This window comes from Pristis pectinata, chromosome 2 (assembly GCF_009764475.1).
Source record: "Pristis pectinata isolate sPriPec2 chromosome 2, sPriPec2.1.pri, whole genome shotgun sequence".
Classification (NCBI taxonomy): domain Eukaryota; kingdom Metazoa; phylum Chordata; class Chondrichthyes; order Rhinopristiformes; family Pristidae; genus Pristis; species Pristis pectinata.
Window position 1 is genome coordinate 1,753,618 of NC_067406.1, and position 27,059 is coordinate 1,780,676.

Here is a 27,059-nt window from a genome sequence, read left to right on the forward strand (position 1 = left end):
AGGAGTCGGCAGCTGCAAGTGTCTACGTGCTGCTGGAGGTGGACAGATAGCATGGACGGAAAGTCGAAGATGTCGAGAGCAAAGAGTGTACGCGGAGAATCTTATTTCTGGCTTTCCTTCGATAGCTCAGCTGGTAGAGCGGAGGACTGTAGTGGAAGTTTAGTCATCCTTAGGTCGCTGGTTCGACTCCGGCTCGAAGGAGAGGCTCTTATTTTAATTGGTGAAGCACCAATTGCCGTATCAGGGTGCGAGCGGGTGGGATAGTGCTGCTCAGATCAGGGCTGAGGCAAGTCAGCGGAAGTAATGCACTCACATGAAATCACAGGATAACCAAGTCTATCCAAGCACAGGGTAGCATTCCAGAGGGCTATTTCTTCAAGTATGCTGCTGAAGCAGTAGCACCTGTCTCAGCTTTGACTGGTCTGCAAGCAAGAAGAAGACAGAATTGTCAGCTCAACGGCAAGTATACAGTGTGACAGCTGAGCACAATGGCAGAAGCATAACTTTCTTGATGTCGGAGTTTGCAGCCTGGACAAGGCAGTTGAGTTTCCGCGCTTGTAGGTAAATACCAGCAGGGAGTGCTAGAATCTGAAGCCCCAGCTCGCAGTTGCAGGCTATGCATGAAGCCTGAGACGTCTTGTGGCATTCTGGCAGGTCTCTGAGCCCATTTCTGCTGGTCTGCTTAGGTGTTCCCTACCGCTGATCGGTGTACTTCTACAAGCTTGAAGTCATCTCCTCTTTTTGCATGACTGTAGCTAGATTTGGTGCGAATGCTAAGAGGTGGAAGTCGATTGAGATGCAGAAGCAATGGGCATCAGCTGCCGCGGAAGTTGTGTGTTGAAAAGCGGAGTTGAATGATCATATTTGCTGAGGACAAGGTGGAGATGGTGTGCTGTGCAGTGTGTCAGCAATATTTGTGGTGGAGGTGTGAGAGCTCATTTTTGTGGATAATTGCCTGCTTTGTTGGGGGATTGCGTGTATGTTGATGCATTTGGTTGCAGGCATGAAGTGGTGGTTGTGGTGCAGAGTGAAGAAGAGTAAGAGAGGCAAAAGTGGTGGGGAATTAGCTCAAATGGTAGAGCGCTCGCTTAGCATGTGAGAGGTAGCAGGATCGATGCCCGCATTCTCCATTCCTCTTTTGGAATCAGAGGCACGTCGGGCCATCCGCTTGGCAAAAGTTTGCTCGATGTGTTGCTCGATATGTTGAAGGTGCTGGAGGGAGGAGGGGCAGCAAATCCTGTCAGTTTCTGCAGAGGCTGAGACCTGATGGGGCTCTGTGGTTTGAGCGGAGAAACGATGGACGCAGACCAGCCAGTTGCCACTTAGATCAAGCGTGAGTGTCGATCTGAGCAGTCCGTCTGCGATTAAAAAGCGTAATTGTGGAGAAAGCATTTGAGCAGGCAGCAGGGGGCAAGAAGGCAGCAGGGAAGGCTTGCTAATGTTTGAGCAAAGTATGACAACGAGCCAGGTAGCAGTCGAACCTACAATCTTCTGATCCGTAGTCAGACGCGATCTCCATTGCGCCACTGGTCCGAGCCCTCTGCAGGAGTCGGCAGCTGCAAGTGTCAGCGTGCTGCTGGAGGTGGACAGATAGCACGGATGGATGGCCAACGATCTGGAGAGCAAAGACTGTAAGGGGAGTTGCTTGCTTCTGGTTTTCCATTGATAGCTCAGCTGGTAGAGCGGACCACTGTAGTGGAAGTGTAGTCATCCTTCGGTCGCTGGTTCGAATCCGGCTCGAAGGAGCGGCTCTGGTTTTACTCGGTGAAGCACCAATTGCCGTATAAGTGTGCGAGCGGGTGGTATAGTGCTGCTCAGATCAGGGCTGAGGCAAGTCACGGAAGGAATGCACTCACATGCACTCACAGGATACCCAAGGCTATCGAAGCACACGCTAGAATTCCAGAGAGCTATTTCTTCAAGCATGCTGCTGAAGCAGTAGCACCTGTCTCAGCATTGAATGGTCTGCAAGCAATTAGAAGACGGAATTGTCAGCTCAACGGCAAGTATACAGTGTGACAGCTGAGCACAATGGCAGAAGCATAACTTTCTTGATGTCTGAGTTTGCAGCCTTGCCAAGACAGTCGAGTTTCCGCGCTTGCAGGTAAATACCAGCAGGGAGTGCCAGAATCTGAAGCCCAAGCTCGGAGTTGCAGTCCAAGCTTGAAGACTGAGATGTCTCGCGGCATTGTGGAAGGTCTCTGAGCCGATTTCCGCTGGTCCGCTTTGGTGCTCCCTACCGCTGATCGTTGTACTTTTCACAAGCTTGAAATCATCTCTTTTTGCATGACTGTAGCTAGATTTGCTGCGAATACTAAGAGCTGGAAGACGATTGAGATGCAGAAGCAATGGGCATTAGCCTCCGCGGGAGTTGTGTGTAGAAAAACGGAGTTGAATGATCATATTTGCTGAGGATAAGGTGGAGATGGTGAGCTGTGCAGTGTGTCAGCAAGAGTTGTGGTGGAAGTGTGAGAGTTCATGATTGTGGATGATTGCCTGCTTTGTTGGGGGAATGCGTGTATGTTGATGCATTTGGTTGCAGGCATGCAGTGCTGGTTATGGTGCAGAGTGATGAAGAGTAAGAGAGGCGAAAGTGGTGGGGAATTAGCTCAAATGGTAGAGCGCTCGCTTAGCATGCGAGAGGTAGCGGGATCGATGCCCGCATTCTCCATTCCTCTTTTGGAATCAGAGGCACGTCGGGCCATCCGCTTGGCAAAAGTTTCCTCGATGTGTTGCTCGATATGTTGAAGGTGCTGGAGGGAGGAGGAACAGCAAATCCTGTCAGTTTCTGCAGAGGCTGAGACCTGCTGGGTCTACGTGGTTTGAGCGGAGAAACGATGGACGCAGACGAGCCAGTTGCCACTGAGATCAAGCGTGAGTGTCGATCTGAGCAGACCGTGTGCGATTAAGAAGCGTAAGTGTGGAGAAGGCATTTGATCGGGCAGCAGGCGGCAAGAAGGCAGCAGGCAAGGCTTGCAAAAGATTGAGCAAAGCATGACAACGAGCCAGGTAGGAGTCGAACCTACAATCTTCTGATCCGTAGTCAGACGCGTTCTCCATTGCGCCACTGGCCCGAGCCCTTTGCAGGAGTCGGCAGCTGCAAGTGTCAGCGTGCTGCTGGAGGTGGACAGATAGCATGGACGGAAGATCGAAGATGTGGAGAGCAAAGAGTGTACGCGGAGAATCTTACTTCTGGATTTCCTTCGATAGCTCAGCTGGTAGAGCGGAGGACTGTAGTGGAAGTGTAGTCATCCTTAGGTCGCTGGTTCGACTCCGGCTCGAAGGAGCGGCTCTTGTTTTAATCGGTGAAGCACCAATTGCCGTATCACAGTGCGAGCGGGTGGGATAGTGCTGCTCAGATCAGGGCTGAGGCAAGTCAGCGGAAGGAATGCACTCACATGAAATCACAGGATACCCAAGGCTATCCAAGGACAAGGTAGCATTTAGAGCGCTATTTCTTCAAGCATGCTCCTGAAGCAGTAGCACCTGACTCATCTTTGATTGGTCTGCAAGCAAGACGAAGACAGAATTGTCAGCTCAACGGCAAGTATACAGTATGACAGCTGAGCACAATGGCAGAAGCATAACTTTCTTGATGTCGGAGTTTGCAGCCTGGAGAAGGCAGTCGAGTTTCCGCGCTTGCAGGTAAATACCAGCAGGGAGTGCTAGAATCTGAAGCCCCAGCTCGCAGTTGCAGGCCATGCATGAAGCCTGAGACGTCTTGCGGCATTGTGGCAGGTCTCTGAGCCGTTTTCTGCCTGTCAGCTTAGGTGTTCCCTACTGCTGATCTGTGTACTTCTACAAGCTTGAAGTCATTTCCTCTTTTTGCATGACTGTTGCTAGATTTGGTGCGAATGCTAAGAGGTGGAAGTCGATTGAGATGCAGAAGCAATGGGCATTAGCTGCCGCGGGAGTTGTGTGTTGAAAAATGGATGGCCAATGATCTGGAGTGCCAAGAGTTTACGGGGATTTGCTTGCTTCTGGCTTTCCTTCGATAGCTCAGCTGGTAGAGCGGATGGGATGTACCCCCCAGATTGAGAGCCAAGAGGTGAGATCGCTGGGGCCTTGACCAAGATCGTTGTGTTCTCTTCAGCCACAGGCAAGGTCCCGGAGGTCTGGCGAGTAGCTTATGTTGTTCTGTTGTTCAAGAAGGGAAATGGGGATAATCCTGTAACTATAGACTGGTGAGTCTCACATCAGTGGTAGGGAAGCTATTGGAGATAATTCTTAGGGATAGGATTTCTGAGTATTTGGAAAACTATGGCCTAATTAGGGACAGTCAGCATGACTTTGTGCAGGGCAAGTCATGCCTTACTTGACTGAGTCTTTTGAGGTGATGAGGGTGATTGATGAATGTTGAGCTGTGGATGTTGTCTACATGGATTTTAGTAAGGCGTTTGACAAGGTCCCTCATGGGAAGCCCATTCCAGAAAATGGGATCCACCGTGACTTGGCTGTTTGAATTCAGAACTGGCTTGCTCATAGAAGACAGAGGAAAGTAGTTGATTGTGCTTATTCTAGCTGGAGGTCTGTGATAGTGGTGTTCCTCAGGGATCCGTACTGGGACCTCTGCTGTTTGTGATGTATATAAATGTCCTGGATGAAAATGTACCTGGGTGGGTTAGTAAGTTTGCAGATGACCTGAAGATTGGTGGTGGTGTGGATAGTGTAGAAGACTGGTAAAGGATATAGCGGGATACAGATCAGTTGCAGATATGGGTGGAGAAATGGCCGATGGAGTTCAACACGGCCAAATGGGAAGTGTTGCACTTTGGGAGATCAAATGTAAAGAGACAGTACAGTTAATGTCAGGACCCTTAACAGTGTTGATATGCAGAGGGATCTTGGAGTCCAAGTCCATAGCTCCCTCAAAGTGGCGACACAAGTTGATAGGGCGGTAAAGAAGGCGTATGGTATGGTTGTCTTCATTAGTCGAGGCATTGAGTTCGGCTGTATCTGGACCTCTGCATTCAATTCTGGTCACCCCATTATCGGATGTGGAGGCTTTGGGGAGGGTGTAGACCAGGTCCACCAGGGTGCTCTCTGGATTAGAGGCCCTGTCCTGTGAGCAGAGGTTGGACAAACCTGGGTTGTTTTCTCTGGAGCAGCGAAGGCTGAGGGGAGATGTGATAGAAGATTTTAAGACGATGAGAGGTACAGATAGACAGCCAGTATCTTTTTCCCAGGGTTGATACGTCTGGCACGAGGCTACATATTTAAGGTGAGAGGGGGAAATTTCAAAGGAGATGAGGGGGGCAAGTTCTTTTATACAGAGAGTGGGGGTGCATGGAATGCGCTGCCAGGATGGTGGTGAAGGAAGATATGAGGGAGGTGTTTAAGAGGCCCTTAGATGAACACATGAATGTGCAGAGAATGGAGAGATATGGACATCGTGTACGCAGAAGGGAGTCGTTTAGTTAGGTACTTAATGACTAGTTTAATTAGTTCGGCACAGCAGTCTGGGCTGAAGGGCCTGTTCCAGTGCTGGACTGTTCATTCTGTTGTTTTGCTCTCACTGCTGTATTTATTGTTGCATTTACCCCGTTTACTGTTTACTCTGTAAGCTTCATGCGAACAAGCAATTTCATTACAACCTGGAGTACATGACAATAAACTGATCTAATCCATCCTTCTGGAAAGAAACTCCAGTTATTGTTTGTTAGGTATTCCTGTTCCAGATCTGTTTGCTACTTCTTTCCACTTCCAAACTTATTTTCCACATAATGTCTAATCTCTTGATTTCCTAACCATCGTGTCATTCACTTATCTAAAGTAAAAGTTCATTTACCCATCAGATGCCTACTGGTGTCTTCCAGAAAGTTGAGTTGTCTGCAAAATCAGAAACTGTGGTTTTGTAGAACATAGAACATTACAGCACAGTACAGGCCCTTCGGTCTACAATGTTTGTGCCAAATTTTATCCTGCTTTAATATCGATCTAACTCTTCCCTCCCACATAGCCCCCCCATTTCTCTGTCAATCATGCGTCTATCTAAGAGTCTCTTAAATGTCCCTAATGTACCAACCCCCACAACCTCTGCCGGCAGTGCGTTTCACGCACTCACCACTCTGTCTAAAATAACTTACCCTTGACATCACCCTTATACCTTCCTCCAATCACCTTAAAATTATGCCCCCCGTGTTAGCCATTGTCACCCTGGGAAAGTCTCTGACTGTCCACTCGATCTCTGCCTCTTATCATCTTGTACACCTCTATCAAGTCACCTCTCATCCTCCTCCTCTTCAAAGAGAAAAGCCCGAGCTCACTCAACCTATCCTCAGAAGACATGCTCTCCAATCCAGGCAGCATCCTGGTAAATCTCCTCTGCACCTTCTCTAAAGCTTCCACATCCTTCCCATAATGAGGTGGGAAAAACTGAACACAATACTCCAAGTCTGGTCTAACCAGAGTTCTATAGAGCTGCAACGTGACCTCGCGGCTCTTGAACTCAATACCCCAACTAATGAAGGCCAACACACCATAATTCTTCTTAACAACCTCATCGACCTGTGTGGCAACCTTGAGGGATCTATGGACGTGGACCCCAAGATCCCTCTGTTCTTCCACACCGCTATAGAGTCCTGCCATTAACCTTGTATTCTGCCTTCAAATTTGATCTTATGAAATGTATCACTTCACATCTTTCTGGGTTGAACTCCACCTGCCACTTCTCAGCCCAGCTCTGCATCCTGTCAATATCCTGTTGTAATCTACAGCAACAATTCTCACTCCAAAGTCTGAAAATCTGAACTAGACAAAGCAGAATGACAGCAAATGGATAGGAAAGGTTTAGAGTGATATGGACCAAATGGGACTCACTCAGGTAGGCAACTTGGGTCAGCATGGATGAGTTGGGTCGAAGGGCCTGTTTCCGTGCTGTGACAAATTGCTTCCCATCGAAACACTCAGCCTCCTTTCACATGGCACCAGTTCACTGTGAGGTCGCAGCTACAATGAAGCTGCTGAAACAGGGGTATACAAATGGTTACCTACTCCAGTCGTGGGGGAGAGGTCTGCAGAGCTCAAAGATCCAAAAGCTTAACATACAACTGGAGTCATACAGCGTGGAAACAGGCCCTTCGGCCCAACTCGTCCACGCCGACTGTGTTGCCCAGCGAGTGAGTCCCATCTGCTCGTGCTTGGCCCATGGCCCTCAAAACCTCTCCAATCCATGTAGGCAGGCATGGTAGTGTAGCATTTAGCGTAACACTATTGCAGCGCCAGTGACCCGGGTTCAATTCCTGCCACCGTCTGTAAGGAGTTTGTACATTCTCCCCGTGTCTGCGTGGGTTTCCTCCGGGTGCTCCAGTTTCCTCTACATTCCAAAGACGTACGTGTTAGGAAGTAGTGGGGTTGCTATGTCGGCATCAGAAGCGTGGCGACACTTGTGGGCTGCACCCAGAACACTCTACGCAAAAGCTGCATTTCACTGTGTGTTTGATGTACGTGTGACTAATAAAGAAATCTAATTTAATCTTAATCTACTTGTCCAGATGATAACTACTTTGAAGTGCAGTGCTAATGTTGTGCAACTGACATAGCAATTTTCCTCACAAAATCAAGAACAAAAAAACTGGCCTCAGTTTTCATTTGAGTTATTGGGCTGGATCCCTAATATGAACAGAATTTTGGGTCTGAATTTCTTGAACAATGGCTCTGAAGTATCTTTCCAGTGTTGTAATGTAAATCTGTTAGGATCTCAGTGGAAAGGGTTGGGTGCCCACTGGGAGTCAGACAGTTCCAGTGGTATTAACAGGGGGCTCCCAGAGATCTGTTGTTGTCTGATGAATAAAATGTGTTAATCTTGATCTGATTCCTTTCACAGATGGAGAGCACATTCCCAAGAGCTGTGGTAGGTAGATGTTCACAGAAATGCTGAATGTGAACTGAATTTTGATGTGAACTCTGCGAAATACTTTCTCTCCTTTATTTCCTATTGGCATTGGTTTATTATTGTCACATGTACAAGATACAGTGAAAAGCTTTTGTGTGCCATCCAGACAGATCATTCCATCGGTAATTAAACAATCCAGAATATAGTGTTGTAGTTACAGAGAATGTTGTTAGTGATTCTTTTAGTCTCAGCATTGAGATTTAAGAGAGTAAAATGATTGTGATAAATGCAATGAAAGGATGTGCCGAAGCCAGCTCACAAAGAGTTGCCACTGTCACAAACCAGCAACAAAAGAAACACACTGAGCATGATTCAGTGTTAAAAACTATTTTATTAATCACTACTATTGATAATACGTAAAATAAAAGTAAAAATATTAGTATGTTAGAATTCAAGAATGTTAAACCTCGAACGTTAACCCCAAAACTAAACTCTTCGTGTGTGTGTGTGTGTGACAAAGTCCAAAACTCCCAGTTCCTGAATGGTTCTTAAAGTTCAGTTCCGCAAGCCATAAGGTGAAACATGAGCAAGGGCTTCTTCAACAACCACCGTTGTCTGAAGATAAGATGTAGATGTAGAAAAACATAGAGAGAGTACATACGAAATCCAAATGTTCCACGATGGAACCCAAACGACACTTCAGTGTTTACTCGGTAGTGACTTCCTCACCCCGAAAAGCATCCGAACCGTGGTCGTCCACACACAAATACCTGTTTCCTTCTACAGGTCAGCAACAAAGTGAACTCCACCGGATTACTTCCAACTTCCATACATGGATTTCAGTGGCAAACACAGTTATTGTTTCTCATCCATCGATAGAGAAAACAAGCAGGCTGGTGTCTCTCTCCCTTCTCTCTCTCTCTTCTTCTTCTTCTTCTTCAACAACGTCATTACGTCCTTTATCTTCTATTGACGTAAGCACGCCCCACACACACATACACACACACTCTCTATCTTAAAGGGACTTTCACTGAGTCCGTAACACCTCCCACCTAAAAAAAAAATTTTCCAAGAAAATTTTAACCGCGCATACAGTTAGTAATGTTAATAATTATCATGCTACACAACTACAGACTATCAGATTAGTACAGATACATGTTTCCCATTTAACATCGGGAAAGACAATCAGCAATCACATTATCTTTGCCTTTAATGTGAGTTATCATGAGATCAAACTCTTGCAAAATTAAACTCCAGTTTAACAGCCTTCTGTTCTTGTTTTTGACTCGGCTCAGAAACACCAATGGGTTATGATCTGTATACACAGTCAATGGTTTCTGAGCGGTGCAAACATATACACTGAAATGTTGCAAGGCTAAAACAAGCGACAGTAATTCTTTCTCTATGGTGGAATAATTCTTTTGATGCTCATTAAATTTCTTTGAAAAGTAAGCTACAGGATGGTCAATATCATCAAGGTCACCCTTCTGCAACAACACAGCTCCTGCAGCTTCATCACTGGCATCTACTGCTAATGAAAATGGCTTTTCAAAGTCAGGTGTTCTGAGCACAGGATCGTAGCATAAAATGGCTTTCAGCTTCTCAAATGCTTCTTGACAAGAATCTGTCCAAACAAACTTTACTCCCTTCTTCAGAAGATTAGTTAGGGGAAGAGCAATATCAGCAAAATTTTTACAAAATTTTCGGTAATATCCAACCATTCCCAAAAATCTTCTAACAGTCCTCGTACCTGTGGGAATAGGGAACTCAGATATTGCTTGAACTTTTACCTGAACAGGAGCTTGCTTGCCTTGACCTACAACATAACCAAGATACGTCACAGTGGCATAGCCAAATTCACTTTTAGCCAAGTTAACTGTAAGGTTAGCCTCAGAAAGTCTTTCAAACAACCTTTCTAACGCAGAGATGTGATCTTCCCAAGTATCATTCCCAGTCACTAAGTCATCAGTGTAGGCATCTGTATGTTTTAACCCATGAATCACTGAATTAATCATTCTTTGAAATGTTGCCGGAGCATTTTTCATTCCAAATGGCAAAACATTGTATTCATACAATCCAGAAGGGGTTACAAAGGCTGAAATCTCCCTTCCTCTATCTGTTAATGGAACACACCAGTACCCTTTTAATAGGTCAATCTTTGTAAGACATTTTTCCTTTCCCACTCTATCTATGCAATCATCCACCCTAGGAATAGGGTAAGCATCTGACTTTGTTACAGCATTCACTTTCCTGTAATCTGTGCAAAATCTAACAGTTCCATCAGGTCTAGGTACAATAACACAGGGCGAACTCCAATTTGAAGTAGAATGTCTAATAATATCATTTTCCAACATGTATTTGATTTCCTGATCAACAAGTTTACTTTTTTCCACATTCATTCGATATGGGTGTTGTTTGATTGGTTTTGCATCCCCAACATCAACATCATGGGTAATTATCGATGTTCTGTTTGGAACATCTGGGAACAGATTTTTAAATTTTAAAATTAATTCTCTCATCTGTTGTTTTTGTGAAACTTGTAAATGGTCCAACTTCGTTTCAAGGTTCTCCATGATATTTTGGTTTTTTTAGTTTCGATGGAACAATATTTGGTCTAAATTGGCCTTCCTCAACATCAACATCAGGCATTCTAGAAACAACCTTCACATCATCCACCAAGGCCACAACTGAATCCCTCTCATAATAAGGTTTTAGCATGTTTACATGACAGAGTTGTGTTTTCTTGCGTCTATCTGGTGTTTTGATTATATATGTTAGATCAGTCACTCGAGATTCAATAACATAGGGTCCAGAAAAACGAGCTTGCAAAGGATTATTTTGGCTAGGGAAAAATACCAACACCTTTTGCCCCACTGCGAATGTCCTAGGCCGAGCACGTCTATCAAAATATGTCTTCATTCTTATCTGGCTTGTTTTCAAATTCTCTCTCGCTAGCTGGCAGACTCTCTCCAACCGAGTTTTAAATTTTTGGACATAGTCCAACAAACTCAAATGCACTTCTTCAATCTCCTCACATGAGAGTGCTTTTTCTTTCAATTCTGTCAACTCAGGGTCCTTTGTCTGTTCCACCATAAAATCCTTCCTCGACAAAGACAAATCTTTAAATTCAGGCTCACTGTAAGGATGTTGATCCTCCAGTGAAGACAGAAAAGTCTCAGATAAGGCATCAAAATTTTCTTCCTGTTTAGGACTGTCACAAGGAACCACATCAGACTGCACCGGACTGTCTGTCTTGGCTAATTCTTTAGCTCTAGCTCGAGTCACCGCACATGATGGGTAAACATCTGGATCATCCTCAGACTCATCAATCCTTGGTTTGGTTGTTAACCGTACCACAGGATCACTTTCTCCATTTGCAAGGTCATTTCCCAATAACAAAGAAACTCCTTCCACTGGCAAACTAGGTCTTATCCCTATCTCGACTGGTCCTTCTACGAACTTTGACTTTAAAATCACCCTGTGTAAAGGGACAGACATGGTGTCATCTGTAACGCCTCGCACTAGATTTACCTCACCAGTGTCACTTTCTTCACCAAAATTTAAAACACTGTCCAGCAAGAGAGATTGACAAGCCCCAGTATCTCTAAGAATTTTCACTGGCACCTGGGGTGACTCATCATTCAGTGAAACAAAACCCTCTGACACATACGAACGGAATTCTTTTCTCACCTCCTCCAACTTTTCCGCTTTTCCCTCTTGCAAGGACTGATCTTTAACAGCATCTCCTGAACCTTTTTGATTTTTAATTGCCTGAAAGCAAGCATTGGGCCCAGCTTCCTTCTTTTTCTTCAAAAGGGCACAATTAGATATCACGTGGCCAGGTTTCCTACAGTAATAACAAGTACGCTCAACAGGTTTCTCCAGCCCTGGCTTCTTTTCATCCTTTCCTTTTGATTACCTCCCAATTTAATCTCCGGTTTACCTGGATTGTCTTTGTAACTCTTTTGAAAGGTTTAGGTTGTCCCCATTTGGATTTATGGGTTAAAGCATAATCATCTGCCAACCTAGCAGTTTCTTGTAAAGTTTCCACTGCCTTTTCATTTAAATATGTTGTTAATTCAGCTGGAACACATCTTTTAAAGTCTTCCACTAATATCAATTCTTTCAATTTACCAAAATCCCCATCTACATTTTTAGCCATGTACCATCATTCAAAACATATTCTCTTTCCATTGGCAAATTCCATATAAGTCTGATCTGCAGAGTTCCTCAAGCCTCTGAATTTTTGTCTATAAGCTTCAGGTACCAATTCACAGGCCTTCAATATAGCTTGTTTTACCTTGGTATAATCAGCTGCATCCTCAACAGACAAAGCAGAATAAGCTTTTTGAGCTTTACCTTTAATCACACTCTGTACCATAAGAGCCCATCCTTTCCTTGGCCAGTTTGAACTCACAGCAACCTTTTCAAAATGTTGGAAATACTGATCAACCTGATCTTCTTCAAACGGAGGGACTAATCGAACCTCCCTGCTGGCTGAAAAACCATCATCAGAATCAGATTCCGAACTCCTACGCTTCATTTGTAACTCATGCTGCCTCTGTTTTTCCTTCTCCTCTGCCTCAAACTTTAACCGAATTAGTTCCCGTTCCCGTTCAGCCTCTAACTTCATCTGAGTTAGCTTTTGTTCCCGTTCAGCCTCTATCTTTGCCAGCTGCACCTGTGCCTCAGAAATTGCTATTTCACTGCCAGGAAACTGTTTTAACACTTCCTTCTCAAACACCTTCTTTTCCACATAATGGCCAGCTATCAATCTCTGAATATCTGCCTTTCTCATAGACTGCTTTACTTCTGTAAGGTTTAGCCTTGTAGCAATCTTTATCAAATCATCCTTTTTCGCCACCTCCAATCCCTTTTGGGTTGGTGACTCCAAAAATGCCTTAATATCCATTGCTGCTGGTTTCCACACACACAAGCCAATTAAAAAGAATTTATCAGACCTCCCTCAAAAATCTTTGGATTGAATCCCGAACAAATCTCGTCAATCTGGGGAACGATCCCAGACGACACTCGTTAACCTTGGGAACTATCCCGGACGACCCCCCAATTTTGTCACAAACCAGCAACAAAAGAAACACACTGAGCATGATTCAGTGTTAAAAACTATTTTATTAATCACTACTATTGATAATACGTAAAATAAAAGTAAAAATATTAGTATGTTAGAATTCAAGAATGTTAAACCTCGAACGTTAACCCCAAAACTAAACTCGTCGTGTGTGTGTGTGACAAAGTCCAAAACTCCCAGTTCCTGAATGGTTCTTAAAGTTCAGTTCCGCAAGCCATAAGGTGAAACATGAGCAAGGGCTTCTTCAACAACCACCGTTGTCTGAAGATAAGATGTAGATGTAGAAAAACATAGAGAGAGTACATACGAAATCCAAATGTTCCACGATGGAACCCAAACGACACTTCAGTGTTTACTCGGTAGTGACTTCCTCACCCCGAAAAGCATCCGAACCGTGGTCGTCCACACACAAATACCTGGTTCCTTCTACAGGTCAGCAACAAAGTGAACTCCACCGGATTACTTCCAACTTCCATACATGGATTTCAGTGGCAAACACAGTTATTGTTTCTCATCCATCGATAGAGAAAACAAGCAGGCTGGTGTCTCTCTCCCTTCTCTCTCTCTCTTCTTCTTCTTCTTCTTCAACAACGTCATTACGTCCTTTATCTTCTATTGACGTAAGCACGCCCCACACACACATACACACACACTCTCTATCTTAAAGGGACTTCACTGAGTCCGTAACAACACACTCTGGCGCCATCATGGATTCGGATGAAGGTGGTTCATTTGGATGAAGATGATTTTCACACCAAGTTGTTCTACATCATGGACTCACATCCATCTCACAAGTCAGACACCAGGACAGTTGAATCTGTTGCTGTTGCAGTGGATTGATTCAATTAGTTTCCAATAATGGAAGGAAAGGCATGTGCTTCTGCCTGCAGTCCTGTCTTTCACTCTGAGGAATGCTGGGATCCCACCATCAGTTGGCGTGAGGTATTCCCAGGGTCAAACACAGGCTCAAGGTATAGTAAAACCATGCAGATGGCACCGCCAAGAAAATGCACCAGTGCCTCTACTTCCTCAGGAGGCTAAGGAAATTTGGCATGTCCCCTTTGACCCTCACCAATTTTTAACAATGCACCATAGAAAGCATCCTATGCATCCGGATACATCACGGCTTGGTACAGCAACTGCTCAAGCCTGGGACCGCAAGAAACTGCAGAGAGTTTTGTCACAGCTCAGCACATCACGGACACCAGCCTCCCCTCCATGGACTCTGTCTACATTTCTCACCGCCTCGTGACAGCAGCCGGCATAATCAAAGACCCCACCCACTCTGTATGTTCTCTCTTCTCGTGTGACCGGGCGGGGAAGGCGGCGGCGCCTGCGCGGTGCGATCCGGGCGGGGAAGGCGGCGCCGCCATGTTGTGGTGTCCGCCGACGGCAGCGGGACGGGGACGGGCAGCAGGAGCTGAGTGTTTACCCGCCGGCTGTCCGACCGCTTCCTTCCTTGTAATCCGGGTCTGGGGATGTTATATAACGCGGGACCTCCTTCATACCCCCGCCACTCATCAATTGTTTGTCAGAGAGCAGGGGAACAGGCCCTTCGGCCCACCGAGTCCGTGATGCCCCCTCAGACGCACATTTACCGGAGCCGCACTCACACGTTTATTCCCCCCGATTCTCCAGCCACCCACACCTGCGGCCGGTGAGCCCGTCGCCAGCCGCAGGGGAATTACTGGGAAGGTTGGCGGTGACGGGATGGCTGTGGGGTTGGAGGGGCGGGTGGTGTGCGGGCAAAGCCCGTCTCACCGATCACATCGCGGCCAAGGAGATTGTTGTCGCACCCGACGCAGTGACAGAGCCGCAGCGAAGGGACGGACGGACGGACGGACGGGGCTCTCCGTGGCGGAGCCCGGCTCTCGGATGCCCCGTCACACCCACCTTTGGACCATCAGCCAGCAACAAACAGCAGGACACCAGCTCTGATCTCTCCTCTGGATCCACTGCTCGACATGGTGCTTTCCCTTTACCTGCAGCGGCTGAAATAATATTTTTGGCTACTAGTTGTGGTTATTATTAATACCCTGGCTGCTGACGCCAAACTAATTAAACGGAAAAACAATAAACTGCAGACGTGAGAAGTCTCAACAAATACAAAATGTGCTGGAAGGACTTGGCAGCTCAGGTGGCATCTGTAAAGTGAAAAAACAAGGTTAATGCATCACATCAATGATCTGTCATCAGAACGATTCTAATGCAAGGTTATTAACTTGAAATGTCAAATCTATTTCTCTCTCCATAGATGCTGTATGTTTCCGGCATTCTCCACTTTTATTTTAGTTCATGTGGATCACACCCTTGTCGTGCAACTAAGAGCTGCCTGGATACCTGAAACAGAACATTTAGAGTCAGAGAGCCATACAGCACAAAAACAGGCCCTTTGGCCCAACTTGTCCAAGCCAAGCAAGATGCCCAACCTAAGCTAGTCCCATTTGCCTGTGTTTGACCCATATCCCTCTAAGCGATTCTTAATTACTTATCTGTCCAATGTCATTTAAATGTTATTGTACCTGCCTCAACCACTTCCTCTGGCAGCTCATTCCATATAAGTACCACCCTTTGTGTGAAAAGTTGCCCCTCAGGTTCTGATTGAATCTTGGGGAAACAAAGGACTGCAGACGCTGGAATGTAGATGTTCAAGGAACTCAGCAGGCCAGGCAGCATCTGTGGAGAAAAGCAGATAGTCAACGTTTTGGGTCAGGACCCTTTTTCAGGACTGAAGATAGGAAAAGGGGAAGCCCAATATCAAGAAGGGAAAAGCAGAGCAGTGATAGGTGGACAAAAGAGGGGAGGCGGGGTGTGCCCAAGATGTTGATAGGTAGATGCAGGTAAGAGATAGTATAAGGCAGGTGTGGGGGAGGAGGGGAGAGCACATCCACCAGGGGATGAGTGAGAGAAAAAAAAGGGGTTAGAAAAGAGAGAGGCTTGCAAAGGGAAAAAAAGAAGAGGCATGGTTGGGGGGTGGGGTGGTGGTGAGGTGAGTGTGGGGATTACTTAAAGTGGGAGAATTGAAGTTCATGCTGCAAGGTTTCAAGATGGAAACTGCGATGTTGTTCCTCCAGTTACAGATGCAGATCGTAGTTACGGACAGCGCAGTGTGTTCTGCAAAATGGTCACCTAGTCTGCATTTGCTCTCAGCAATGTAGAGGAGGCCACACTTGGAGCACTGAATGCAGTAGATGATATTAAGGGAGGTGCAGGTGAATCTCTGTCTCACCTGAAAGGACTGTTTGGGTTTCTGATCGAGTCTTTCCCATCTTCACTTAAACCTATGCTTTCTAGTTTTTGATTCCCAACCTTGGGAAAAAGGCCCTGTCTATGATCCTTATGATTTTGTGCGCCTCTATAAGATCACCTCTCACTCTCCTATGCTCCAAGGAATAAAGTCCAAGCCTGCCCAATCTTTCCCTATAAGCCAGTCTCTTGAGTTCTAGCAACATCCTTGTAAATCTTCTTTGCACCCTTTCCAGCTTAATGGAATCTTCCCATAGCAGGGTGACCAAAACTGCACACAATACTCTAAGTGCGGCCGGAGAATTTAGGAGCCGGAGAGGTATTGTTGCAGCTATAGAGATCCCTGGTCAGACCCCACTTGGAGTATTGTGCTCAGTTCTGGTCGCCTCACTGCAAGGCAAGATGTGGAAGCCATAGAGAGGGTGCAGAGGAGATTTACAAGGATGCTGCCTGGAATGCCGAGCATGCCTTATGAAAGCAGGTTGAGGGAACTCGGCCTTTTCTCCTTGGAACGACGGAGGATGAGGGGGGGACCTGATTGAGGTGTATAGGATGATGAGAGGTATTGATAGGGTGACCACAAGAGGACGTAGGTTTAAAGTGCTGGGGACTAGATTTAGAGGAGATGTCAGGTAAGTTTTTTACTCAGAGAGTGGTGTGTGTGTGGAATGGGCTGCTGGAAACGGTGGTGGAGGCAGATACGATAGGGTCTTTCAAGAGACTGTTAGATAGGTACATGGAGCTGAATAAAATAGGGGGCTATGGGTAAGCCTAATAATTTCTAGGGTAGGGACATGTTCGGCACAGCTTTGTGGGCCGAAGTGCCTGAATTGTGCTGTAGTTTTTCTATGTTCTAAAATATTTTTCTTACAGTAGGAACCTGATGTGCCCAATTATTCACCTAACCTGTCATTGTCCTTCCCCATTCAGTGTCGATAGGATATAGAATCCTATAACTCTTATGTGAAGGAAGAGAACTGAGTATTGATGTATCTCACCACCTGTCATCAAAAGGTCAGAGGTGGGGATGTTTGTTGATGATTACATAATGTTCAATTTTATCCACAACTCCTCAGCAAATGAGGCATCACAAGCCTACAATTTGCCAATGACACTACTGTCGTTGGATGAACCACAGGTGGTGATGAGTCAGCCTACAGAAGTGAGGTAGGACACCTGGTTGAGTGGTGCCACAACAACAACCTCTTGCTCAGCGTCAGTAAAATTAAAGAGCTGATTGTTGACTTCAGGAAGGGGAAGGAGGGCGAACATGCGCCAGTCTGCATTGGGGGATAGGAGAAAAAGAGGGTCAGCAGCTTTAAAATTCTTGGACATTAACATAGCGGATGATGTCCTGGGCCCAGCAAATAGATGGAATCACGAGGAAGGCGCACCAGCATCTTTACTTTCTTAGAAGGTTAAGGAGGTTGGGCTTGTCACCGAACACCAATAAACTTCTGCAGATGTACTGTTGAAAGTATCCTGACTGGTTGCATCACGGTCTGGTACAGAAATTCTAATGTGCAGGAACGTAAGGAGCTGCAGAGAGTAGTGGACTCAGCCCAATACATTACAGGCACATCTTTCTCCACCATCGCGAGTATCTAGAGGAGGTTCTGCCTCAAGAATAGAACATGCATCATCAGAGATCCCCACCATCTGGGCCATGCCATCTTCTTGCAGCTACCATCGGGCAGGAGGTACAGAAGCCTGAAGTCCCACACCACCAGGTTGAGGAACAGCTACTTCCCTTCAACCATTTGGTTCTTGAACCAACCGGCACAACCCTAATTACTACCTCAGGATTACAACACTATGATCACTTTACACTACCATGGACTTTGTTGTAATTATGTTCTTTCTTAGAAAAATGTTATATAATTGATGCTTAATTTATGTTTTTCTTGTGAATGCAGCTTATATGATGCTCTGTGCCTGTGATACTGCTGCAAGCAAGTTTTTCATTGCAGCTGTGCACACATGTACTTGTGCATGTGACAATAAACTGAGCTTTGACTTTGGCTTTGTTGTGGCATGTGCCAATTTGTGGCAAGTAACATTTGAGTCACAAATTGAGATGCCATCATCAGAGATGTGAAAAAGTCTTCATAGAATAGTACAGCACAGGAACAGGCCCTTTGGCACACTATGTGTGCTGAACACGATGTCAGGTCAAACTAATGCTTCCTGCCTGCACACGGTCCATATTCCCTCCATTCCTGCATACTCAAATGTCTATCTAAAATCCTCTTGAACACCACTACATATCTGCTTCCACTGCTTACCCTTGTCACTGCGTTCCAAGCACCTACCACTCTGTGTAAAAAAAAATAAACTTTACCCCTCTCACATTAAAGCTATGCCCACAGGTATTTGACATTTCTACCCTGGGAAAAAGATTCTGACAGTCCAGGTTTTATGAACTTCTGTCAGGCCTCCCTGCAGCCTGCAACACTCCAGAGAAAACAATCTGGAGTTTGCCCAACCTTATAGCTAATATCCGCTATTATTATTGGTATCGGTTTATTATTGTCACTTGTACCGAGGTCCAGTGAAAAGCTTGTCTTACAAAGCGATCGTACAGGTCAATTCATTACACAGTGCAGTTACATTGTGTTAGTACAGGGTGCATGATGTAGTACAGGTAAAAACAATAACAGTACAGAGTAAGATGTCACAGCTGCAGAGAAATTGTAGTGCAATAAGGACAGCTGAGCACAATGGCAGAAGCATAACTTTCTTGATGTCTGAGTTTGCAGCCTGGACACGGCAGTCGAGTTTCAGCGCTTGCAGGTAAATACCAGCAGGGAGTGCTAGAATCTGAAGCCCCAGCTCACAGTTGCTGGCCAAGCTTGAAGCCTGAGACGTCTTGCGGCATTGTGGCAGGTCTCTGAGCTGATTTCTGCTGCTCTGCTCAGGTGTTCCCTCCTGCTGATCTGTGTACTTCTACAAGCTTGAAGACATCTCCTCTTTTTGCATGACTGTAGCTAGATTTGGTGCGAATGCTAAGAGGTGGAAGTCGATTGAGATACAGAAGCAATGGGCATTAGCTGCCGCGGGAGTTGTGTTTTGAAAGCGGAGTTGAATGATCATATTTGCGGAGGACAAGGTGGAGATGGTGTGCTGTGCAGTGTGTCAGCAATAGTTGTGGTGGAAGTGTGAGAGTTTATTTTTGTGGAAAATTGCCTGGTTTGTTGGGGGAATGCGTGTATGTTGATGCATTTGGTTGCAGGCATGCAGTGGTGGTTGTGGTGCAGAGTGAAGAAGAGTAAGAGAGGCAAAAGTGGTGGGGAATTAGCTCAAATGGTAGAGCGCTCGCTTAGCATGCGAGAGGTAGCGGGATCGATGCCCGCATTCTGCATTGCTCTTTTGGATTCAGAGGCACGTCGGGCCATCTGCTTGGCAAAAGTTTGCTCGATGTGTTGCTCGATATGTTGAAGGTGCTGGAGGGAGGAGGGAGAGCAAATCCTGTCAGTTTCTGCAGAGGCTGAGACCTGCTGGGTCTCTGTGGTTTGAGCGGAGAAATGATGGACGCAGAGCAGCCAGTTGCCACTGAGATCATCCGTGAGTGTCGATCTGAGCAGTCTGTCTGCGACTAAGAAGCATAAGTGTGGAGAAGGCATTTGACCGGGCAGCAGGGGGCAAGAACGCAGCAGGCAAGGCTTGCTAATGTTTGAGCAAAGCATGACAACGAGCCTGGTAGGAGTCGAACCTACAATCTTCTGATCCGTAGTCAGACGCGATCTCCATTGCGCCACTGACCCGAGCCCTTTGCAGGAGTCTGCAGCTGCAAGTGTCTGCGTGCTGCTGGAGGTGGACAGATGGCATGGACGTATGGCCAACGATCAGGAGAGCAATGAGTGTACGGGGAGTTGCTTGCTTCTGGTTTTCCTTCTATAGCTCAGCTGGTAGAGCGGAGGACTGTAGTGGAAGTTTAGTCATCCTTAGGTCGCTGGATCGACTCCGGCTCGAAGCAGCGCCTCTGGTTTTACTCGGTGAGGCACCAATTGCCGTATCAGTGTGCGAGCGGGTGGTATAGTGCTGCTCAGATCAGGGCTGAGGCAAGTCACGGAAGGAATGCACTCACATGCACTCACAGGATACCCAAGGCTATCAAAGCACACGGTAGAATTCCAGAGAGCTATTTCTTCAAGTATGCTGCTGAAGCAGTAGCACCTGTCTCAGCATTGTATGGTCTGCAAGCAATTAGAAGACGGAATTTCAGCTCAACGGCAAGTATACAGTGTGACAGCTGAGCACAATGGCAGAGGCATAACTTTCTTGATATCTGAGTTTGCAGCCTGGCCAAGACAGTCGAGTTTCCTCGCTTGCAGGTAAATACCAGCAGGGAGTGCTGGAATCTGAAGCCCAAGCTCGCAGTTGCAGGCCAAGCTTGAAGACCGAGATGTCTTGTGGCATTGTGGAAGGTCCCTGAGCCGATTTCCGCTGGTCCGCTTTGGTGCTCCCTACCGCTGATCGTTGTACTTTTCACAAGCTTGAAGTCATCTCTTTTTGCATGACTGTAGCTAGATTTGGAGCGAATGCTAAGAGCTGGAAGACGATTGAGATGCAGAAGCAATGGCCATTAGCCTCCGCGGGAGTTGTGTATTGAAAAGCGGAGGTGAATGATCATATTTGCTGAGGATAAGGTGGAGATGGTGTGCTGTGCAGTGTGTCAGCAATAGTTGTGGTGGAGGTGTGAGAGCTCATTTTTGTGGATGATTGCCTGCTTTGTTGCGGGAATGCGAGTATGTTGATGCATTTGGTTGCAGGCATGCAGTGGTGGATGTGGTGCAGAGTGAAGAAGAGTAGGAGAGGCAAAAGTGGTGGGGAATTAGCTCAAATGGTAGAGCGCTCGCTTAGCATGCGAGAGGTAGCTGGGATCGATGCCCGCATTCTCCATTCCTCTTTGGATTCAGAGGCACGTTGGGGCATCAGTTTGGCAAAAGATTGCTCGATGTGTTGCTCGATATGTTGAAGGTGCTGGAGGGAGGAGGGAGAGCAAATCCTGTCAGTTTTTACAGAGGCTGAGACCTGCTGGGTCTACGTGGTTTGAGAGGAGAAACGATGGACGCAGACCAGCCAGGTGCCGCTTAGATCAAGCGTGAGTGTCGATCTGAGCAGTCCGTCTGTGATTAAGAAGCGTAAGTGTGGAGAAGGCATTTGCCCGGGCAGCAGGGGGCAAGAAGGCAGCAGGCAAGGCTTGCAAAAGATTGAGCAAAGGAAGACAACGAACCAGGTAGGAGTCGAACCTACAATCTTCTGATCCGTAGTCATAGACGCGTTATCCATTGCCCCACTGGCCTGAGCCCTTTGTATGAGTCGGCAGCTGCAAGTGTCAGCGTGCTGCTGGAGGTGGACAGATAGCATGGACGGAAGGTCGAAGATGTGGAGAGCAAAAAGTGTACGCGGAGAATCTTACTTCTGGCTTTCCTTCGATAGCTCAGCTGGTAGAGCGGAGGACTGTAGAGGAAGTGTAGTCATCATTAGGTCGCTGGTTCGACTCCGGCTCGAAGGAGCAGCTCTTGTTTTAAATCGTGAAGCACCAATTGCCGTATCACAGTGCGAGCGGGTGGGATAGTGCTGCTCAGATCAGGGCTGAGGCAAGTCACGGAAGGAATGCACTCACATGAAATCACAGGATACCCAAGGCTATCCAAGCACAAGGTAGCATTCCAGAGCGCTATTTCTTCAAGCATGCTGCTGAAGCAGTAGCACCTGTCTCAGCTTTCACTGTTCTGCAAGCAAGAAGAAAACAGAATTGTCAGCTCAATGGCAAGTATACATTGTGACAGCTGAGCACAATGGCAGAGGCATAACTTTCTTGATGTCTCAGTTTGCAGCCTGTCCCAGACAGTCGAGTTTAGCGCTTGCAGGCAAATACCAGCAGGGAGTGCTGGAATCTGAAGCCCAAGCTCGCAGTTGCAGGCCAAGCTTGAAGACAGAGATGTCTTGCAGCATTGTGGAAGGTCTCTGAGCCGATTTCCGCTGGTCCGCTTTGGTGCTCCCTATCGCTGATCGTTGTACTTTTCACAAGCTTGAAGTCATCTCCTCTTTTTGCATGACTGTAGCTAGATTTGGTGCGAATGCTAAGAGGTGGAAGATGATTGAGATGCAGAAGCAATGGGCATTAGCTGCCGCGGGAGTTGTGTGTTGAAAAGCGGAGTTGACTGATCATATTTGCTGAGGATAAGGTGGAGATGGTGAGCTGTGCAGTGTGTCAGCAAGAGTTGTGGTGGAAGTGTGAGAGTTGATGTTTGTGGATAATTGCCTGCTTTGTTGGGGGAATGCGTGTATGTTGATGCATTTGGTTGCAGGCATGAAGTGGTGGTTGTGGTGCAGAGTGAAGAAGAGTAAGAGAGGCAAAAGTGGTGGGGAATTAGCTCAAATGGTAGAGCGCTTGCTTAGCATGTGAGAGGTAGCAGGATCGATGCCCGCATTCTCCATTCCTCTTTTGGAATCAGAGGCACGTCGGGCCATCCGCTTGGCAAAAGTTTGCTCGATGGGTTGCTCGATATGTTGAAGGTGCTGGAGGGAGGAGGGACTGCAAATCCTGTCAGTTTCTGCAGAGGCTGAGACCTGCTGGGACTACGTGGTTTCAGCGGAGAAACGATGGACGCAGACCAGCCAGTTGCCGCTTAGATCAAGCGTGAGTGTCGATCTGAGCAGACCGTCTTGGTTAAGTAGCATAAGTATATAAAAGGCATTTGACCGCGCAGCAGGGTGCAAGAAGGCAGCAGGCAAGGGTTGCAAAATATAGAGCAAAGCAAGACAATGAGCCAGGTAGGAATCGAACCTACAGTCTTCTTATCCGTAGTCAGACGCGTTCTCCATTGCGCCACTGGCCCGAGCCCTTTGCAGGAGTCTGCAGCTGCAAGTGTCAGCTTGCTGCTGGAGGTGGACAGATAGCATGGACGGAAGGTCGAAGATGTGGAGAGCAAAGAGTGTACGCGGAGAATCTTACTTCTGGCTTTCCTTCGATAGCTCAGCTGGTAGAGCAGAGGACTGTAGTGACAGTGTAGTCATCCTTAGGTCGCTAGTTCGACCCCGGCTCGAAGGAGCGGCTCTTGTTTTAATCGGTGAAGCACCAATTGCCGTATCACAGTGCGAGCGGGTGGGATAGTGCTGCTCAGATCAGGGCTGAGGCAAGTCAGCGGAAGGAATGCACTCACATGAAATCACAGGATACCCAAGGCTATCCAAGCACAAGGTAGCATTCCAGAGAGCTATTTCTTCAAGCATGCTGCTGAAGCAGTAGCACCTGTCTCATCTTTGATTGGTCTGCAAGCAAGAAGAAGACAGAATTGTCAGCTCAACGGCAAGAAAACAGTGTGACAGCTGAGCACAATGGCAGAAGTATAACTTTCTTGATGTCTGAGTTTGCAGCCAGGACACGGCAGTCGAGTTTCAGCGCTGGCAGGTAAATACCAGCAGGGAGGGCTAGAATCTGAAGCCCCAGCTCACAGTTGCTGGCCAAACTTGAAGCCTGAGACGTCTTGCGGCATAGTGGCAGGTCTCTGAGCCGATTTCTGCTGCTCTGCTCAGGTGTTCGCTCCCGCTGATCTGTGTACTTCTACAAGCTTGAAGACATCTCCTCTTTTTGCATGACTGTAGCTAGATTTGGTGCGAATGCTAAGAGGTGGAAGTCGAAAGAGATACAGAAGCAATGGGCATTAGCTGCCGCGGGAGTTGTGTGTTGAAAAGCAGAGTTGAATGATCATATTTGCTGAGGATAAGGTGGAGATGGTGTGCTGTGCAGTGTGTCAGCAATATTTGTGGTGGATGTGTGAGAGTTCATTTTTGTGGATAATTGCCTGCTTTGTTGCGGGAATGCGTGTATGTTGATGCATTTGGTTGCAGGCATGCAGTGGTGGTTGTGGTGCAGAGTGAAGAAGAGTAAGAGAGGCAAAAGTGGTGGGGAATTAGCTCAAATGGTAGAGCGCTCGCTTAGCATGCGAGAGGTAGCGGGATCGATGCCCGCATTCTCCATTCCTCTTTTGGAATCAGAGGCACATCGGGGCATCCGCTTGGCAAAAGATTGCTCGATGTGTTGCTCGATATGTTGAAGGTGCTGGAGGGAGGAGGGAGAGCAAATCCTGTCAGTTTCTGCAGAGGCTGAGACCTGCTGGGTCTACGTGGTTAGAGCGGAGAAACGATGGACGCAGACCAGGCAGTTCCACTTAGATCAAGCATGAGTGTCGATCTGAGCAGTCTGTCTGCGATTAAGAAGCGTAAGTGTGGAGAAGGCATTTGACCGGGCAGCAGGCTGCAAGAAGGCTGCAGGCAACGCTTGCAAAAGATTGAGCAAAGCAAGACAACGAACCAGGTAGGAGTCGAACCTACAATCTTCTGATCCGTAGTCAGACGCGTTCTCCATTGCGCCACTGGCCCGAGCCCTTTGCAGGAGTCTGCAGCTGCAAGTGTCAGCGTGCTGCTGGAGGTGGACAGATAGCATGGACGGATGGCCAACGATCTGGAGAGCAAAGAGTGTACGCGGAGAATCTTACTTCTGGCTTTCCTTCGATAGCTCAGCTGGTAGAGCGGAGGACTGTAGAGGAAGTGTAGTCATCCTTAGGTCGCTGGTTCGACTCCGGCTCGAAGGAGCGGCTCTTGTTTTAATCGGTGAAGCACCAATTGCCGTATCACAGTGCGAGCAAGTGGGATAGTGCTGCTCTCATCAGGGCTGAGGCAAGTCAGTGGAAGGAATGCACTCACATGAAATCACAGGATACCCAAGGCTATCCAAGCACAAGGTAGCATTCCAGAGCGCTATTTCTTCAAGCATGCTGCTGAAGCAGTAGCACCTGTCTCATCTTTGATTGGTCTGCAAGCAAGAAGAAGACAGAATTGTCAGCTCAACGGCAAGTATACAGTGTGACAGCTGAGCACAAAGGCAGAAGCATAACTTTCTTGAATGTCGGAGCTTGCAGCCTGGACACGGCAGTCGAGTTTCAGCGCTTGCAGGTAAATACCAGCAGGGAGTGCTAGAATCTGAAGCCCCAGCTCACAGTTGCAGGCCAAGCTTCAAGCCTGAGACGTCTTGCGGCATTGCGGCAGGTCTCTGAGACGATTTCTGCTGCTCTGCTCAGGTGTTCCCTCCCGCTAACTGTCTACTTCTACAAACTTGAAGACATCTCCTCTTTTTGCATGACTGTAGCTAGATTTGGTGCGAATGCTAAGAGGTGGAAGTCGATTGAGATACAGAAGCAATGGGCATTAGCTGCCGCGGGAGTTGTGTATTGAAGAGCGGAGTTGAATGATCATATTTGCTGAAAACAAGGTGGAGATGGTGTGCTGTGCAGTGTGTCAGCAATAGTTGTGGTGGAGGTGTGAGAGCTCATTTTTGTGGATAATTGCCTGGTTTGTTGGGGGAATGCGTGCATGTTGATGCTTTTGGTTGCAGGCATGCAGTGGTGGTTGTGGTGCAGAGTGAAGAAGAGTAAGAGAGGCAAAAGTGGTGGGAAATTAGCTCAGATGGTAGAGCGCTCGCTTAGCATGCGAGAGGTAGCGGGATCGATGCCCGCGTTCTCCATTCCTCTTTTGGAACCAGAGGCACGTCGGGCCATCCGCTTGGCAAAAGTTTGCTCTATGTGTTGCTCGATATGATGAAGGTGCTGGAGGGAGGAGTGATAGCAAATCCTGTCAGTTTCTGCAGAGGCTGAGACCTGCTGGGTCTCTGTGGTTTGAGCTGAGAAATGATGGACGCAGAGCAGCCAGTTGCCACTGAGATCATCCGTGAGTGTCGATCTGAGAAGTCCGTCTGCGATTAAGAAGCATAAGTGTGGAGAAGGCATTTGACCGGGCAACAGGGAGCAAGAACGCAGCAGGGAAGGCTTGCTAAAGTTTGAGCAAAGCATGACAACGAGCCAGGTAGGAGTCGAACCTACAATCTTCTGATCCGTAGTCAGACGCGATCTCCACTGACCCGAGCCCTTTGCAGGAGTCAGCAGCTGCAAGTGTCTGCGTGCTGCTGGAGGTGGACAGATGGCATGGACGGATGGCCAATGATCTGGAGAGCAAAGAGTGTACGGGGAGTTGCTTGCTTCTGGCTTTCCTTCTATGGCTCAGCTGGTAGAGCGGAGGACTGTAGAGGAAGTGTAGTCATCCTTAGGTCGCTGGATCGACACCGGCTCGAAGGAGCGCCTCTGGTTTTACTCGGTGAAGCAGCAATTGCCGTATCAGTGTGCGAGCGGGTGGTATAGTGCTGCTCAGATCAGGGCTGAGGGAAGTCACGGAAGGAATGCACTCACATGCACTCACAGGATACCCAAGGCTATCGAAGCACACGGTAGAATTCCAGAGAGCTATTTCTTCAAGTATGCTGCTGAAGCAGTAGCACCTGTCTCAGCATTGAATGGTCTGCAAGCAATTAGAAGACGGAATTTTCAGCTCAACGGCAAGTATACAGTGTGACAGCTGAGCACAATGGCTGAGGCATAACTTTCTTGATGTCTGAGTTTGCAGCCTGGCCAAGACAGTCGAGTTTCCTCGCTTGCAGGTAAATACCAGCAGGGAGTGCTGGAATCTGAAGCCCAAGCTCGCAGTTGCAGGCCAAGCTTGAAGACTGAGATGTCTTGTGGCATTGTGGAAGGTCTCTGAGCCGATTTCCGCTGGTCCGCTTTGGTGCTCCCTACCGCTGATCGTTGTACTTTTCACAAGCTTGAAGTCATCTCTTTTTGCATGACTGTAGCTAGATTTGGAGTGAATGCTAAGAGCTGGAAGACGATTGAGATGGAGAAGCAATGGGCATTAGCCTCAGCGGGAGTTGTGTATTGAAAAGCGGAGGTGAATGATCATATTTGCTGAGGATAAGGTGGAGATGGTGTGCTGTGCAGTGTGTCAGCAATAGTTGTGGTGGAGGTGTGAGAGTTCATGATTGTGGATGATTGC

The 27,059-nt window shown here is 47.3% G+C and overlaps 10 non-coding genes across 10 annotated transcripts; 7 read left to right on the plus strand and 3 right to left on the minus strand.

The window, feature by feature from the left end:
* Positions 1–115: 115 nt before the first annotated feature.
* trnay-gua (transfer RNA tyrosine (anticodon GUA)) lies at positions 116–201 on the plus strand. The gene is given in 2 exon segments: positions 116–152; positions 166–201. It is a non-coding gene; the product is annotated as a tRNA-Tyr (tRNA).
* Positions 202–2,598: 2,397 nt separating this feature from the next.
* On the plus strand, positions 2,599–2,671 carry trnaa-agc (transfer RNA alanine (anticodon AGC)). The gene has a single exon. It is a non-coding gene; the product is annotated as a tRNA-Ala (tRNA).
* Positions 2,672–3,001: 330 nt separating this feature from the next.
* trnar-acg (transfer RNA arginine (anticodon ACG)) lies at positions 3,002–3,074 on the minus strand. Its single transcript has one exon. It is a non-coding gene; the product is annotated as a tRNA-Arg (tRNA).
* A 126-nt stretch (positions 3,075–3,200) lies between these two features.
* Positions 3,201–3,286, plus strand: trnay-gua (transfer RNA tyrosine (anticodon GUA)). The gene is given in 2 exon segments: positions 3,201–3,237; positions 3,251–3,286. It is a non-coding gene; the product is annotated as a tRNA-Tyr (tRNA).
* An 18,315-nt stretch (positions 3,287–21,601) lies between these two features.
* trnay-gua (transfer RNA tyrosine (anticodon GUA)) lies at positions 21,602–21,687 on the plus strand. Its single transcript is given in 2 exon segments — positions 21,602–21,638; positions 21,652–21,687. It is a non-coding gene; the product is annotated as a tRNA-Tyr (tRNA).
* Positions 21,688–22,944: 1,257 nt separating this feature from the next.
* Positions 22,945–23,017, minus strand: trnar-acg (transfer RNA arginine (anticodon ACG)). The gene has a single exon. It is a non-coding gene; the product is annotated as a tRNA-Arg (tRNA).
* Positions 23,018–23,143: 126 nt separating this feature from the next.
* trnay-gua (transfer RNA tyrosine (anticodon GUA)) lies at positions 23,144–23,229 on the plus strand. Its single transcript is given in 2 exon segments — positions 23,144–23,180; positions 23,194–23,229. It is a non-coding gene; the product is annotated as a tRNA-Tyr (tRNA).
* Positions 23,230–24,085: 856 nt separating this feature from the next.
* trnaa-agc (transfer RNA alanine (anticodon AGC)) lies at positions 24,086–24,158 on the plus strand. Its single transcript has one exon. It is a non-coding gene; the product is annotated as a tRNA-Ala (tRNA).
* A 329-nt stretch (positions 24,159–24,487) lies between these two features.
* trnar-acg (transfer RNA arginine (anticodon ACG)) lies at positions 24,488–24,560 on the minus strand. Its single transcript has one exon. It is a non-coding gene; the product is annotated as a tRNA-Arg (tRNA).
* Positions 24,561–24,686: 126 nt separating this feature from the next.
* trnay-gua (transfer RNA tyrosine (anticodon GUA)) lies at positions 24,687–24,772 on the plus strand. Its single transcript is given in 2 exon segments — positions 24,687–24,723; positions 24,737–24,772. It is a non-coding gene; the product is annotated as a tRNA-Tyr (tRNA).
* Positions 24,773–27,059: the final 2,287 nt, after the last annotated feature.